Consider the following 14,576-nt stretch of genomic DNA (forward strand, 5'->3'; position numbering starts at 1 on the left):
GTGACTTGACTTCCAAAGCCCGAGCGGGGGCCCCGCGGCCCCCGGCTCCATGGTGTTGTCGTTGGCCTAGTTTGCACTAGTTTCCAGGGCTCACCGCGTGGAGGTCGACAACTTGAGCCCCATGGTCTCTCCCCGTGGCGGGCCTCCTGCCCGCCTGGTACGCCGGCAGAGGGCCGGCACGCGGAAGGTGTGGTCTCGCCCCGCACGCGCGAGACGCTTCACCCCCTTCCGGGCGGCCCTCAGGCACTTACGAGAAAACCCCCGGGAAACGGGTTGCTCAATCCCTTCCCGGGCGCCGGTGGGGACATTCACCGGCCGTGTGTCTCTCTCTGACCCCCCAGGCAATTCCCCCCTGCATCAACCACCTTCCTCATGGCCGGCGTAATGCACCCAACACCGGCGGCTCGGCCACCCCCCTCACACGTGCAGCAAACCCCCCCGAAAGGGGGCGCGTCACGGCGGTAGACCGACCAAACCGCTAGTATGAAGCACCGCTTAAACCATGGATCTAGTGGGTATGGATAACGAGAGCGAATAGCCCGCGGCAGTTTCCCCAGTAGCACACGTGTCCAACACCATCCATGCCAAGGGAGCGGCGGAGAACGGGCAGAAGCCCGCCAGCCCCACACCTCAAGGCCCCGATTTCCTTCTCTTAGAGGCAGACCCAACTTGTTCGATCGTGGGCGCGCGGCGCGCGGAGCTTACCTGCCCGCCACCCCCGTGGCCGGGGGCTCGTAACAGGGGTCACTCCGCGCGCCCTCCGCACGCGCAGCTTACCTGCCCGCCACCCCCGTGGCCGGGGGCTCGTAACAGGGGTCACTGCGCGCCCGCAGCTTACCTGCCCGCCACCCCCGTGGCCGGGGGTTCGTAACAGGGGTCGCCGCGCGAGCGCAGCTTACCTGCCCGCCACCCCCGTGGCCGGGGGCTCGTAACAGGGGTCGCTGCGCACGGGGTGCGCTCACAAAGGGGTGGGGCTCACCCTGCCCGCCACCCGTCGCGCGCGTAACGCGGACTGCCCGAGACGCGAGGTCCACCGGCAGCCGCGCCCGCACACGCGCTGGGCTCGTAACAGGGGTATTGTCCCGAAGGTGCTCTGGTCCGTGTTATTATTATGCGGAGCTTACCTGCCCGCCACCCCCGTGGCCGGGGGCTCGTAACAGGGGTCACTCCGCGCGCCCTCCGCACGCGCAGCTTACCTGCCCGCCACCCCCGTGGCCGGGGGCTCGTAACAGGGGTCACTGCGCGCCCGCAGCTTACCTGCCCGCCACCCCCGTGGCCGGGGGTTCGTAACAGGGGTCGCCGCGCGAGCGCAGCTTACCTGCCCGCCACCCCCGTGGCCGGGGGCTCGTAACAGGGGTCGCTGCGCACGGGGTGCGCTCACAAAGGGGTGGGGCTCACCCTGCCCGCCACCCGTCGCGCGCGTAACGCGGACTGCCCGAGACGCGAGGTCCACCGGCAGCCGCGCCCGCACACGCGCTGGGCTCGTAACAGGGGTATTGTCCCGAAGGTGCTCTGGTCCGTGTTATTATTATGTCAGCACATGAGGAACCTTCTCATGGCGTCCATATAAATATTAAGGCAAGACTACCACGCCTCCAGTGGCCAGAGCTTGCCGGTCTCAGATTACCACAGCTTAAGGGGCCCGGTCCCCGTGTGGTGCCATTTATATTGTTGTTTTGAGGGGCCCGATCCCCCTTCAGCTACCTCATTAGAACCAGTCCAGGCACCCGAACACCATCCTTAGAATCCCGTATGGGTTTTCGCTCTGATAAATGCGCGCATCCCCGTCCAGGGTCAGCGCTCGTATGCATGTATTAGCTCTAGAATTGCCACAGTTATCCAAGTAACGGTGGAGTGTTCAAAGGAACCATAACTGATTTAATGAGCCATTCGTAGTTTCACTGTCAAACTCGTTTGCACTTGCACTTGCATGGCTTAATCTTTGAGACAAGCATATGCTACTGGCAGGATCAACCAGGTAGACCCGCTAGCGTGTTTACTGGCTTCTGTGATTCCCGGCCGGGATGCCTACCGGCCAAGCCGAACGTTCGGTGACACTTGCCTTTCAGTCAGCGCGCAAGCGGCTTGCACGGGCCGTGAGCCGTCGCACACAGCCCGAGGAGTCCCGCGGGGCCAACATCATGCTCGGCTGAGAGTGGTTTTCGGCACGCTGTCCTGCCGGGTCTACGAAGGGGTGGCATGGGTTGCGCGCAGTGTCTCATGGCGCCGCCTAGGGTTCGAAAAAGGTGTTTCCGGAAGCACCGCAGCCGTCGCTGCCCAGGCCCTCCGGCACCACCCGGGGCGTGGGCCCGGATGGCATATGCGCGAAGGGACGCTGGGGCCGAGCCGGAGCGGGTCCGATGTAGGACAACTAGGGCAGACGGGTCGTCTCGATCTCGCTTCAAATCGGGCTTGCCGGGCGGCAATAGAGGCAGACCTGCAGGGCCGGAGGAATCCCCCACCTGGGTAACCGGCTGACGCCGGCCGGTGAGGGCCGCTCCGTGGCAAGTCGTGTTTACCAGAGGGTTAGAGGGGAAAGGGGAAGTGGGCCGGGGCTTTTCCCAGGTCCGAGCCCCTGTCGCTCAAGTCCTGGGAAGCCCCGAGTACCTGGACGGAGGTCCAGGATTTCATCCATGCGGGAAAAGTTGAAAATGTGTCCGAGACAGCGCCCCCTAGGCGGACGCGCGCTCCGGACCGAGCCCCTGTCGCTCGAGCCCTGGAAGCACCAAGTACCTGGGTGGAATCAGTTCCAGGATTTCATTCATGCGGGAAAAGTTGAAAATGTGTCCGAGACAGCGCCCCCTAGGCGGACACACGCTCCGGACAGAGCCCCTGTCGCTCAAGCCCTGGAAGTCCTAAGTACCTGGGTGGAATCAGTTCCAGGATTTCATCCATGCGGGAAAAGTTGAAAATGTGTCCGAGACAGCGCCCCCTAGGCGGACACACGCTCCGGACAGAGCCCCTGTCGCTCAAGCCCTGGAAGCCCTAAGTACCTGGGTGGAATCAGTTCCAGGATTTCATTCATGCGGGAAAAGTTGAAAATGTGTCCGAGACAGCGCCCTCTAGGCGGACACACGCTCCGGACAGAGCCCCTGTCGCTCAAGCCCTGGAAGCCCTAAGTACCTGGGTGGAATCAGTTCCAGGATTTCATCCATGCGGGAAAAGTTGAAAATGTGTCCGAGACAGCGCCCCCTAGGCGGACACACGCTCCGGACAGAGCCCCTGTCGCTCAAGCCCTGGAAGCCCTAAGTACCTGGGTGGAATCAGTTCCAGGATTTCATCCATGCGGGAAAAGTTGAAAATGTGTCCGAGACAGCGCCCCCTAGGCGGACACACGCTCCGGACAGAGCCCCTGTCGCTCAAGCCCTGGAAGCCCTAAGTACCTGGGTGGAATCAGTTCCAGGATTTCATTCATGCGGGAAAAGTTGAAAATGTGTCCGAGACAGCGCCCTCTAGGCGGACACACGCTCCGGACAGAGCCCCTGTCGCTCAAGCCCTGGAAGCCCTAAGTACCTGGGTGGAATCAGTTCCAGGATTTCATCCATGCGGGAAAAGTTGAAAATGTGTCCGAGACAGCGCCCCCTAGGCGGACACACGCTCCGGACAGAGCCCCTGTCGCTCAAGCCCTGGAAGCCCTAAGTACCTGGGTGGAATCAGTTCCAGGATTTCATCCATGCGGGAAAAGTTGAAAATGTGTCCGAGACAGCGCCCCCTAGGCGGACACACGCTCCGGACAGAGCCCCTGTCGCTCAAGCCCTGGAAGCCCTAAGTACCTGGGTGGAATCAGTTCCAGGATTTCATCCATGCGGGAAAAGTTGAAAATGTGTCCGGGACAGCGCCCCCTAGGCGGACACACGCTCCGGACAGAGCCCCTGTCGCTCAAGCCCTGGAAGCCCTAAGTACCTGGGTGGAATCAGTTCCAGGATTTCATCCATGCGGGAAAAGTTGAAAATGTGTCCGGGACAGCGCCCCCTAGGCGGACACACGCTCCGGACAGAGCCCCTGTCGCTCAAGCCCTGGAAGCCCTAAGTACCTGGGTGGAATCAGTTCCAGGATTTCATTCATGCGGGAAAAGTTGAAAATGTGTCCGAGAAGGCGCCCCTTAGGCGGACACAGGTGTCTGCATGAGCCCCTGTCGCTCAGATGCTGGAAGAGCAGTTTGAAAAAGGACCGGGGTAAAGAGGGGGAAAGCACCATATATGTGTCCGGGAAGGCGCCCCTCGGGCGGACACAGGTGTCTGCATGAGCCCCTGTCGCTCAGATGCTGGAAGATCAGTTTGAAAAAAGGACCAGAGGATAGAGGGGAAAAACACCATATATGTGTCCGGGAAGGCGCCCCTCGGGCGGACACAGGTGTCTGCATGAGCCCCTGTCGCTCAGATGCTGGAAGATCAGTTTGAAAAAGGACCGGGGTAAAGAGGGGGGAAGCACCATATATGTGTCCGGGAAGGCGCCCCTCGGGCGGACACAGGTGTCTGCATGAGCCCCTGTCGCTCAGATGCTGGAAGATCAGTTTGAAAAAAGAACCAGAGGATAGAGGGGAAAAACACCATATTTGTGTCCGAAAATAGCTCACTTTGACTCGGACGCGTTCCCTGTGATTTCAGCCTGTCAGACATGGTGCACATAGTAACGAGATGGAGGTGTTTTGGTCGACCAGGTAAAAAACGAAAAATCGAGAGAAGGTAAAAAGTAGGTGAAAAATTAAGCCTCTCTCGTTAAGGTACTTAGAAAAAATCCCAAAAAAAAAATGAACTCCCATTGAAATGAATGGGGAAAATTTTTTTTCTCGTTTTTTTTCTAAGTACAACAACGAGAGAAGGTAAAAAATGGTTTTTTTTAGCCTCTCTCGTTAAGGTACTTAGAAAAAAACCCAGATTTTTTATTTTCTCGTTTTTTTTCTAAGTACAACAACGAGAGAAGGTAAAAACAGGTGCTTTTTAGCCTCTCTCGTTAAGGTACTTGGAAAAAATCCGAGACATGTTTGGTCTTCCCCACTGACAGTGCGCCTTTGCTGGGTAAGTTGTGGACGTGCCAGGCACCCCCGGGACACCGGTGGAACGCGGCCGGACTCGTGGTACTCCAACCCGGGCATAATTTTGGATATTTCCCGGTCCTTTTTTCCCCCACTTTCCCAACTTTTCTTCCGAATCACAGTGCGCCTTTGCTGGGTGCGTTGTGGACATTGTAGGCACCCCGGAACCCTGGTGGAACGCGGCGGGACTTGTGGGACTCGAACCTGGGTGTGATTTTGGACCAAATTCGGGACTTTTGCCCACTTTCCCAACTTTTCTTCCCAATCACAGTGCGCCTTTGCTGGGTAAGTTGTGGACATTGTAGGCACCCCGGAACCCTGGTGGAACGCGGCGGGACTTGTGGGACTCGAACCTGGGTGTGATTTTGGACCAAATTCGGGACTTTTGCCCACTTTCCCAACTTTTCTTCCCAATCACAGTGCGCCTTTGCTGGGTGCGTTGTGGACATTGTAGGCACCCCGGAACCCTGGTGGAACGCGGCGGGACTTGTGGGACTCGAACCTGGGTGTGATTTTGGACCAAATTCGGGACTTTTGCCCACTTTCCCAACTTTTCTTCCCAATCACAGTGCGCCTTTGCTGGGTGCGTTGTGGACATTGTAGGCACCCCGGAACCCTGGTGGAACGCGGCGGGACTTGTGGGACTCGAACCTGGGTGTGATTTTGGACCAAATTCGGGACTTTTGCCCACTTTCCCAACTTTTCTTCCCAATCACAGTGCGCCTTTGCTGGGTGCGTCTTGGACATTGTAGGCACCCCGAGACACTGGTGGAACGCGGCGGGACTTGTGGGACTCGAACCTGGGTGTGATTTTGGACCAAATTCGGGACTTTTGCCCACTTTCCCAACTTTTCTTCCCAATCACAGTGCGCCTTTGCTGGGTGCGTTGTGGACATTGTAGGCACCCCGAGACACTGGTGGAACGCGGCGGGACTTGTGGGACTCGAACCTGGGTGTGATTTTGGACCAAATTCGGGACTTTTGCCCACTTTCCCAACTTTTCTTCCCAATCACAGTGCGCCTTTGCTGGGTGCGTTGTGGACATTGTAGGCACCCCGAGACACTGGTGGAACGCGGCGGGACTTGTGGGACTCGAACCTGGGTGTGATTTTGGACCAAATTCGGGACTTTTGCCCACTTTTCTTCCCAATCACAGTGCGCCTTTGCTGGGTGCGTTGTGGACATTGTAGGCACCCCGGAACCCTGGTGGAACGCGGCGGGACTTGTGGGACTCGAACCTGGGTGTGATTTTGGACCAAATTCGGGACTTTTGCCCACTTTCCCAACTTTTCTTCCCAATCACAGTGCGCCTTTGCTGGGTGCGTCGTGGACATGTCAGGCACCCCGGAACCCTGGTGGAACGCGGCGGGACTTGTGGGACTCGAACCTGGGTGTGATTTTGAATCAAATTTGGGACTTTTGCCCACTTTCCCAACTTTTCTTCCCAATCACAGTGCGCCTTTGCTGGGTGCGTTGTGGACATTGTAGGCACCCCGGAACCCTGGTGGAACGCGGCGGGACTTGTGGGACTCGAACCTGGGTGTGATTTTGGACCAAATTCGGGACTTTTGCCCACTTTCCCAACTTTTCTTCCCAATCACAGTGCGCCTTTGCTGGGTGCGTTGTGGACATTGTAGGCACCCCAGAACCCTGGTGGAACGCGGCGGGACTTGTGGGACTCGAACCTGGGTGTGATTTTGGACCAAATTCGGGACTTTTGCCCACTTTCCCAACTTTTCTTCCCAATCACAGTGCGCCTTTGCTGGGTGCGTTGTGGACATTGTAGGCACCCCGGAACCCTGGTGGAACGCGGCGGGACTTGTGGGACTCGAACCTGGGTGTGATTTTGGACCAAATTCGGGACTTTTGCCCACTTTCCCAACTTTTCTTCCCAATCACAGTGCGCCTTTGCTGGGTGCGTTGTGGACATTGTAGGCACCCCGGAACCCTGGTGGAACGCGGCGGGACTTGTGGGACTCGAACCTGGGTGTGATTTTGGACCAAATTCGGGACTTTTGCCCACTTTCCCAACTTTTCTTCCCACTCACAGTGCGCCTTTGCTGGGTGCGTTGTGGACATTGTAGGCACCCCGGAACCCTGGTGGAACGCGGCGGGACTTGTGGGACTCGAACCTGGGTGTGATTTTGGACCAAATTCGGGACTTTTGCCCACTTTCCCAACTTTTCTTCCCAATCACAGTGCGCCTTTGCTGGGTGCGTTGTGGACATTGTAGGCACCCCAGAACCCTGGTGGAACGCGGCGGGACTTGTGGGACTCGAACCTGGGTGTGATTTTGGACCAAATTCGGGACTTTTGCCCACTTTCCCAACTTTTCTTCCCAATCACAGTGCGCCTTTGCTGGGTGCGTTGTGGACATTGTAGGCACCCCGAGACACTGGTGGAACGCGGCGGGACTTGTGGGACTCGAACCTGGGTGTGATTTTGGACCAAATTCGGGACTTTTGCCCACTTTTCTTCCCAATCACAGTGCGCCTTTGCTGGGTGCGTTGTGGACATTGTAGGCACCCCGGAACCCTGGTGGAACGCGGCGGGACTTGTGGGACTCGAACCTGGGTGTGATTTTGGACCAAATTCGGGACTTTTGCCCACTTTCCCAACTTTTCTTCCCAATCACAGTGCGCCTTTGCTGGGTGCGTCGTGGACATGTCAGGCACCCCGGAACCCTGGTGGAACGCGGCGGGACTTGTGGGACTCGAACCTGGGTGTGATTTTGAATCAAATTTGGGACTTTTGCCCACTTTCCCAACTTTTCTTCCCAATCACAGTGCGCCTTTGCTGGGTGCGTCGTGGACATGTCAGGCACCCCGGAACCCTGGTGGAACGCGGCGGGACTAAGTTCCAAGAGGGCGTTTTTGCCCCCCTCCAAACTCCCTCTCTTTGTTTATAGTGCATATTTTCTGCTGGATCTACTCTCTATTTACTCCAAGGAAAAAAACTAGCCGGTCGCGGCAAATTTTTACAATCGGTCGCCAAACTACGGCACGAGGGCCGAACGCGGTACGCCGGCGTCCAAGATACGGCCCGGGGATTTTTTTGATTTTTTGGGCTTTTTTTGATTTTTTTGGACATGTTGGGCATCCCAGGACTCGGGTGCGACTGCAGGACGTGTGGGGCTCTAACCTGGGTGTGGTTTTTGGTCATTTTTCCGGACTTTTGCCCACTTTTCCAACTTTTCTTCCCAATCACAGTGCGCCTTTGCTGGGTGCGTTTTGGGCATGTGGGGGGCACCTCGGACTCGGGTGGGACGCGGCGGGACTTGTGGCACTCGTACCTGGGTGTGATTTTTGATCATTTTGTGGACTTTTCCCCAGACACTCTCCACTTGTCTACCCCACTTCCCCTGTGACTTTGCTGGGGGGGCGTTTCCCCGCTGTCCTTTGTAGTGTAAGGGTTACTTTTCTTTTTTTTCTGTCTGAAAATAGGGCCCCAAAAGGCCTCACACTCCCCGGGAAGACCTGATGGACGCCTCGGCGTCACTGAAACAGGCCAATCTGTCTGAAAATATGGCCCACGAAAGGCCTCACATTCCCCGGGAAGACCTGACGGACGCCCCGGCGTCACCGAAATACGGCAAACTGTCTGAAAATAGGGGCTCCAAGTGTTCCCCACTCTTTCTGGCCCACAAAAGGCCTCTCATTCCCCGGGAACACCTGTAGGACTCCCCGGCGTCAAGGAAATACGCCAAACCGTCTGAAAATAGGGGCCCAAAAGAACTGGAAATGATGTGTTTAATTTGGGGGGTGATGTCTATAATTATGGGGGTGCATTGGAGGCGGGAGTCCACTGGAGGGCTCCACACCGTCTGAATATAGGGCCCCAAAAGGCCTGGAATTAATGTATTTAATTTGGGGGGTGCATTTGCAGCGGGAGTCCACCGGAGGGCTCCATTTCCCCACTCTTTTGTTGACATATGGCCACAAAAGGCCTCTCATTCCCCGGGAAGACCTGATGGACGCCCCGGCGTCACCGAAATAAGCCAAACTGTCTGAAAATAGGGGCTCCAAGGGTCCCCCACTCTTTCTGGCCCACAAAAGGCCTCTCATTCCCCGGGAACACCAAAAGAACTGGAAATAATGTGTTTAATTCAGGGTGCATTTGCAGCGAGTGTCCACCAGAGGGCTCCAATTCCCCAGCTATAGTCCTGGTACTCTAAAATGATGGCACTTAGTCAAATTTCCGCCTTTTTTTGATGACTTCCAGCACTTTTGCCCACTTTCCCAACTTTTCTTCCCAATCACAGTGCGCCTTTGCTGGGTGCGTTGTGGACATTGTAGGCACCCCGGCACTCTGATGGAACGCGGCGGGACTTGTGGGACTCGAACCTGGGTGTGATTTTGGACCAAATTCGGGACTTTTGCCCACTTTCCCAACTTTTCTTCCCAATCACAGTGCGCCTTTGCTGGGTGCGTCGTGGACATGTCAGGCACCCCGGAACCCTGGTGGAACGCGGCGGGACTTGTGGGACTCGAACCTGGGTGTGATTTTGGCCCAAATTCGGGACTTTTGCCCACTTTCCCAACTTTTCTTCCCAATCACAGTGCGCCTTTGCTGGGTAAGTTGTGGACATGCCAGGCACCCCCGGGACACCGGTGGAACGCGGCCGGACTTGTGGGACTCGAACCTGGGTGTGATTTTGGACCAAATTCGGGACTTTTGCCCACTTTCCCAACTTTTCTTCCCAATCACAGTGCGCCTTTGCTGGGTGCGTTGTGGACATTGTAGGCACCCCGGAACCCTGGTGGAACGCGGCGGGACTTGTGGGACTCGAACCTGGGTGTGATTTTGGACCAAATTCGGGACTTTTGCCCACTTTCCCAACTTTTCTTCCCAATCACAGTGCGCCTTTGCTGGGTGCGTTGTGGACATTGTAGGCACCCCGGAACCCTGGTGGAACGCGGCGGGACTTGTGGGACTCGAACCTGGGTGTGATTTTGGATAAAATTCGGGACTTTTGCCCACTTTCCCAACTTTTCTTCCCAATCACAGTGCGCCTTTGCTGGGTGCGTCGTGGACATTGTAGGCACCCCGGAACCCTGGTGGAACGCGGCGGGACTTGTGGGACTCGAACCTGGGTGTGATTTTGGACCAAATTCGGGACTTTTGCCCACTTTCCCAACTTTTCTTCCCAATCACAGTGCGCCTTTGCTGGGTGCGTCTTGGACATTGTAGGCACCCCGAGACACTGGTGGAACGCGGCGGGACTTGTGGGACTCGAACCTGGGTGTGATTTTGGACCAAATTCGGGACTTTTGCCCACTTTCCCAACTTTTCTTCCCAATCACAGTGCGCCTTTGCTGGGTGCGTTGTGGACATTGTAGGCACCCCGAGACACTGGTGGAACGCGGCGGGACTTGTGGGACTCGAACCTGGGTGTGATTTTGGACCAAATTCGGGACTTTTGCCCACTTTCCCAACTTTTCTTCCCAATCACAGTGCGCCTTTGCTGGGTGCGTTGTGGACATTGTAGGCACCCCGGAACCCTGGTGGAACGCGGCGGGACTTGTGGGACTCGAACCTGGGTGTGATTTTGGACCAAATTCGGGACTTTTGCCCACTTTCCCAACTTTTCTTCCCAATCACAGTGCGCCTTTGCTGGGTGCGTTGTGGACATTGTAGGCACCCCGGAACCCTGGTGGAACGCGGCGGGACTTGTGGGACTCGAACCTGGGTGTGATTTTGGACCAAATTCGGGACTTTTGCCCACTTTCCCAACTTTTCTTCCCACTCACAGTGCGCCTTTGCTGGGTGCGTTGTGGACATTGTAGGCACCCCGGAACCCTGGTGGAACGCGGCGGGACTTGTGGGACTCGAACCTGGGTGTGATTTTGGACCAAATTCGGGACTTTTGCCCACTTTCCCAACTTTTCTTCCCACTCACAGTGCGCCTTTGCTGGGTGCGTTGTGGACATTGTAGGCACCCCGGAACCCTGGTGGAACGCGGCGGGACTTGTGGGACTCGAACCTGGGTGTGATGCCTTTGCTGGGTGCGTTGTGGACATTGTAGGCACCCCGAGACACTGGTGGAACGCGGCGGGACTTGTGGGACTCGAACCTGGGTATAATTTTGGATAAAATTCGGGACTTTTGCCCACTTTCCCAACTTTTCTTCCCAATCACAGTGCGCCTTTGCTGGGTGCGTCGTGGACATGTCAGGCACCCCGGAACCCTGGTGGAACGCGGCGGGACTTGTGGGACTCGAACCTGGGTGTGATTTTGGATCATTTCGTGGCCTTTTGCTATGCATGCCTTCTCCCCGCTAGTTTGATGTGTGCTGCTGCAAAAGTTCCAAGAGGGCGTTTTTGCCCCCCTCCAAACTCCCTCTCTTTGTTTATAGTGCATATTTTCTGCTGGATCTACTCTCTATTTACTCCAAGGAAAAAAACTAGCCGGTCGCGGCAAATTTTTACAATCGGTCGCCAAACTACGGCACGAGGGCCGAACGCGGTACGCCGGCGTCCAAGATACGGCCCGGGGATTTTTTTGATTTTTTGGGCTTTTTTTGATTTTTTTGGACATGTTGGGCATCCCAGGACTCGGGTGCGACTGCAGGACGTGTGGGGCTCTAACCTGGGTGTGGTTTTTGGTCATTTTTCCGGACTTTTGCCCACTTTTCCAACTTTTCTTCCCAATCACAGTGCGCCTTTGCTGGGTGCGTTTTGGGCATGTGGGGGGCACCTCGGACTCGGGTGGGACGCGGCGGGACTTGTGGCACTCGTACCTGGGTGTGATTTTTGATCATTTTGTGGACTTTTCCCCAGACACTCTCCACTTGTCTACCCCACTTCCCCTGTGACTTTGCTGGGGGGGCGTTTCCCCGCTGTCCTTTGTAGTGTAAGGGTTACTTTTCTTTTTTTTCTGTCTGAAAATAGGGCCCCAAAAGGCCTCACACTCCCCGGGAAGACCTGATGGACGCCTCGGCGTCACTGAAACAGGCCAATCTGTCTGAAAATATGGCCCACGAAAGGCCTCACATTCCCCGGGAAGACCTGACGGACGCCCCGGCGTCACCGAAATACGGCAAACTGTCTGAAAATAGGGGCTCCAAGTGTTCCCCACTCTTTCTGGCCCACAAAAGGCCTCTCATTCCCCGGGAACACCTGTAGGACTCCCCGGCGTCAAGGAAATACGCCAAACCGTCTGAAAATAGGGGCCCAAAAGAACTGGAAATGATGTGTTTAATTTGGGGGGTGATGTCTATAATTATGGGGGTGCATTGGAGGCGGGAGTCCACTGGAGGGCTCCACACCGTCTGAATATAGGGCCCCAAAAGGCCTGGAATTAATGTATTTAATTTGGGGGGTGCATTTGCAGCGGGAGTCCACCGGAGGGCTCCATTTCCCCACTCTTTTGTTGACATATGGCCACAAAAGGCCTCTCATTCCCCGGGAAGACCTGATGGACGCCCCGGCGTCACCGAAATAAGCCAAACTGTCTGAAAATAGGGGCTCCAAGGGTCCCCCACTCTTTCTGGCCCACAAAAGGCCTCTCATTCCCCGGGAACACCAAAAGAACTGGAAATAATGTGTTTAATTCAGGGTGCATTTGCAGCGAGTGTCCACCAGAGGGCTCCAATTCCCCAGCTATAGTCCTGGTACTCTAAAATGATGGCACTTAGTCAAATTTCCGCCTTTTTTTGATGACTTCCAGCACTTTTGCCCACTTTCCCAACTTTTCTTCCCAATCACAGTGCGCCTTTGCTGGGTGCGTTGTGGACATTGTAGGCACCCCGGCACTCTGATGGAACGCGGCGGGACTTGTGGGACTCGAACCTGGGTGTGATTTTGGACCAAATTCGGGACTTTTGCCCACTTTCCCAACTTTTCTTCCCAATCACAGTGCGCCTTTGCTGGGTGCGTCGTGGACATGTCAGGCACCCCGGAACCCTGGTGGAACGCGGCGGGACTTGTGGGACTCGAACCTGGGTGTGATTTTGGCCCAAATTCGGGACTTTTGCCCACTTTCCCAACTTTTCTTCCCAATCACAGTGCGCCTTTGCTGGGTAAGTTGTGGACATGCCAGGCACCCCCGGGACACCGGTGGAACGCGGCCGGACTTGTGGGACTCGAACCTGGGTGTGATTTTGGACCAAATTCGGGACTTTTGCCCACTTTCCCAACTTTTCTTCCCAATCACAGTGCGCCTTTGCTGGGTGCGTTGTGGACATTGTAGGCACCCCGGAACCCTGGTGGAACGCGGCGGGACTTGTGGGACTCGAACCTGGGTGTGATTTTGGACCAAATTCGGGACTTTTGCCCACTTTCCCAACTTTTCTTCCCAATCACAGTGCGCCTTTGCTGGGTGCGTTGTGGACATTGTAGGCACCCCGGAACCCTGGTGGAACGCGGCGGGACTTGTGGGACTCGAACCTGGGTGTGATTTTGGATAAAATTCGGGACTTTTGCCCACTTTCCCAACTTTTCTTCCCAATCACAGTGCGCCTTTGCTGGGTGCGTCGTGGACATTGTAGGCACCCCGGAACCCTGGTGGAACGCGGCGGGACTTGTGGGACTCGAACCTGGGTGTGATTTTGGACCAAATTCGGGACTTTTGCCCACTTTCCCAACTTTTCTTCCCAATCACAGTGCGCCTTTGCTGGGTGCGTCTTGGACATTGTAGGCACCCCGAGACACTGGTGGAACGCGGCGGGACTTGTGGGACTCGAACCTGGGTGTGATTTTGGACCAAATTCGGGACTTTTGCCCACTTTCCCAACTTTTCTTCCCAATCACAGTGCGCCTTTGCTGGGTGCGTTGTGGACATTGTAGGCACCCCGAGACACTGGTGGAACGCGGCGGGACTTGTGGGACTCGAACCTGGGTGTGATTTTGGACCAAATTCGGGACTTTTGCCCACTTTCCCAACTTTTCTTCCCAATCACAGTGCGCCTTTGCTGGGTAAGTTGTGGACATTGTAGGCACCCCGAGACACTGGTGGAACGCGGCGGGACTTGTGGGACTCGAACCTGGGTGTGATTTTGGACCAAATTCGGGACTTTTGCCCACTTTCCCAACTTTTCTTCCCAATCACAGTGCGCCTTTGCTGGGTGCGTTGTGGACATTGTAGGCACCCCGGAACCCTGGTGGAACGCGGCGGGACTTGTGGGACTCGAACCTGGGTGTGATTTTGGACCAAATTCGGGACTTTTGCCCACTTTCCCAACTTTTCTTCCCAATCACAGTGCGCCTTTGCTGGGTGCGTTGTGGACATTGTAGGCACCCCGGAACCCTGGTGGAACGCGGCGGGACTTGTGGGACTCGAACCTGGGTGTGATTTTGGACCAAATTCGGGACTTTTGCCCACTTTCCCAACTTTTCTTCCCAATCACAGTGCGCCTTTGCTGGGTGCGTTGTGGACATTGTAGGCACCCCGGAACCCTGGTGGAACGCGGCGGGACTTGTGGGACTCGAACCTGGGTGTGATTTTGGACCAAATTCGGGACTTTTGCCCACTTTCCCAACTTTTCTTCCCAATCACAGTGCGCCTTTGCTGGGTGCGTCTTGGACATTGTAGGCACCCCGAG

Source organism: Nerophis lumbriciformis, unplaced genomic scaffold (assembly GCF_033978685.3).
Source record: "Nerophis lumbriciformis unplaced genomic scaffold, RoL_Nlum_v2.1 HiC_scaffold_46, whole genome shotgun sequence".
Classification (NCBI taxonomy): Eukaryota; Metazoa; Chordata; class Actinopteri; order Syngnathiformes; family Syngnathidae; genus Nerophis; species Nerophis lumbriciformis.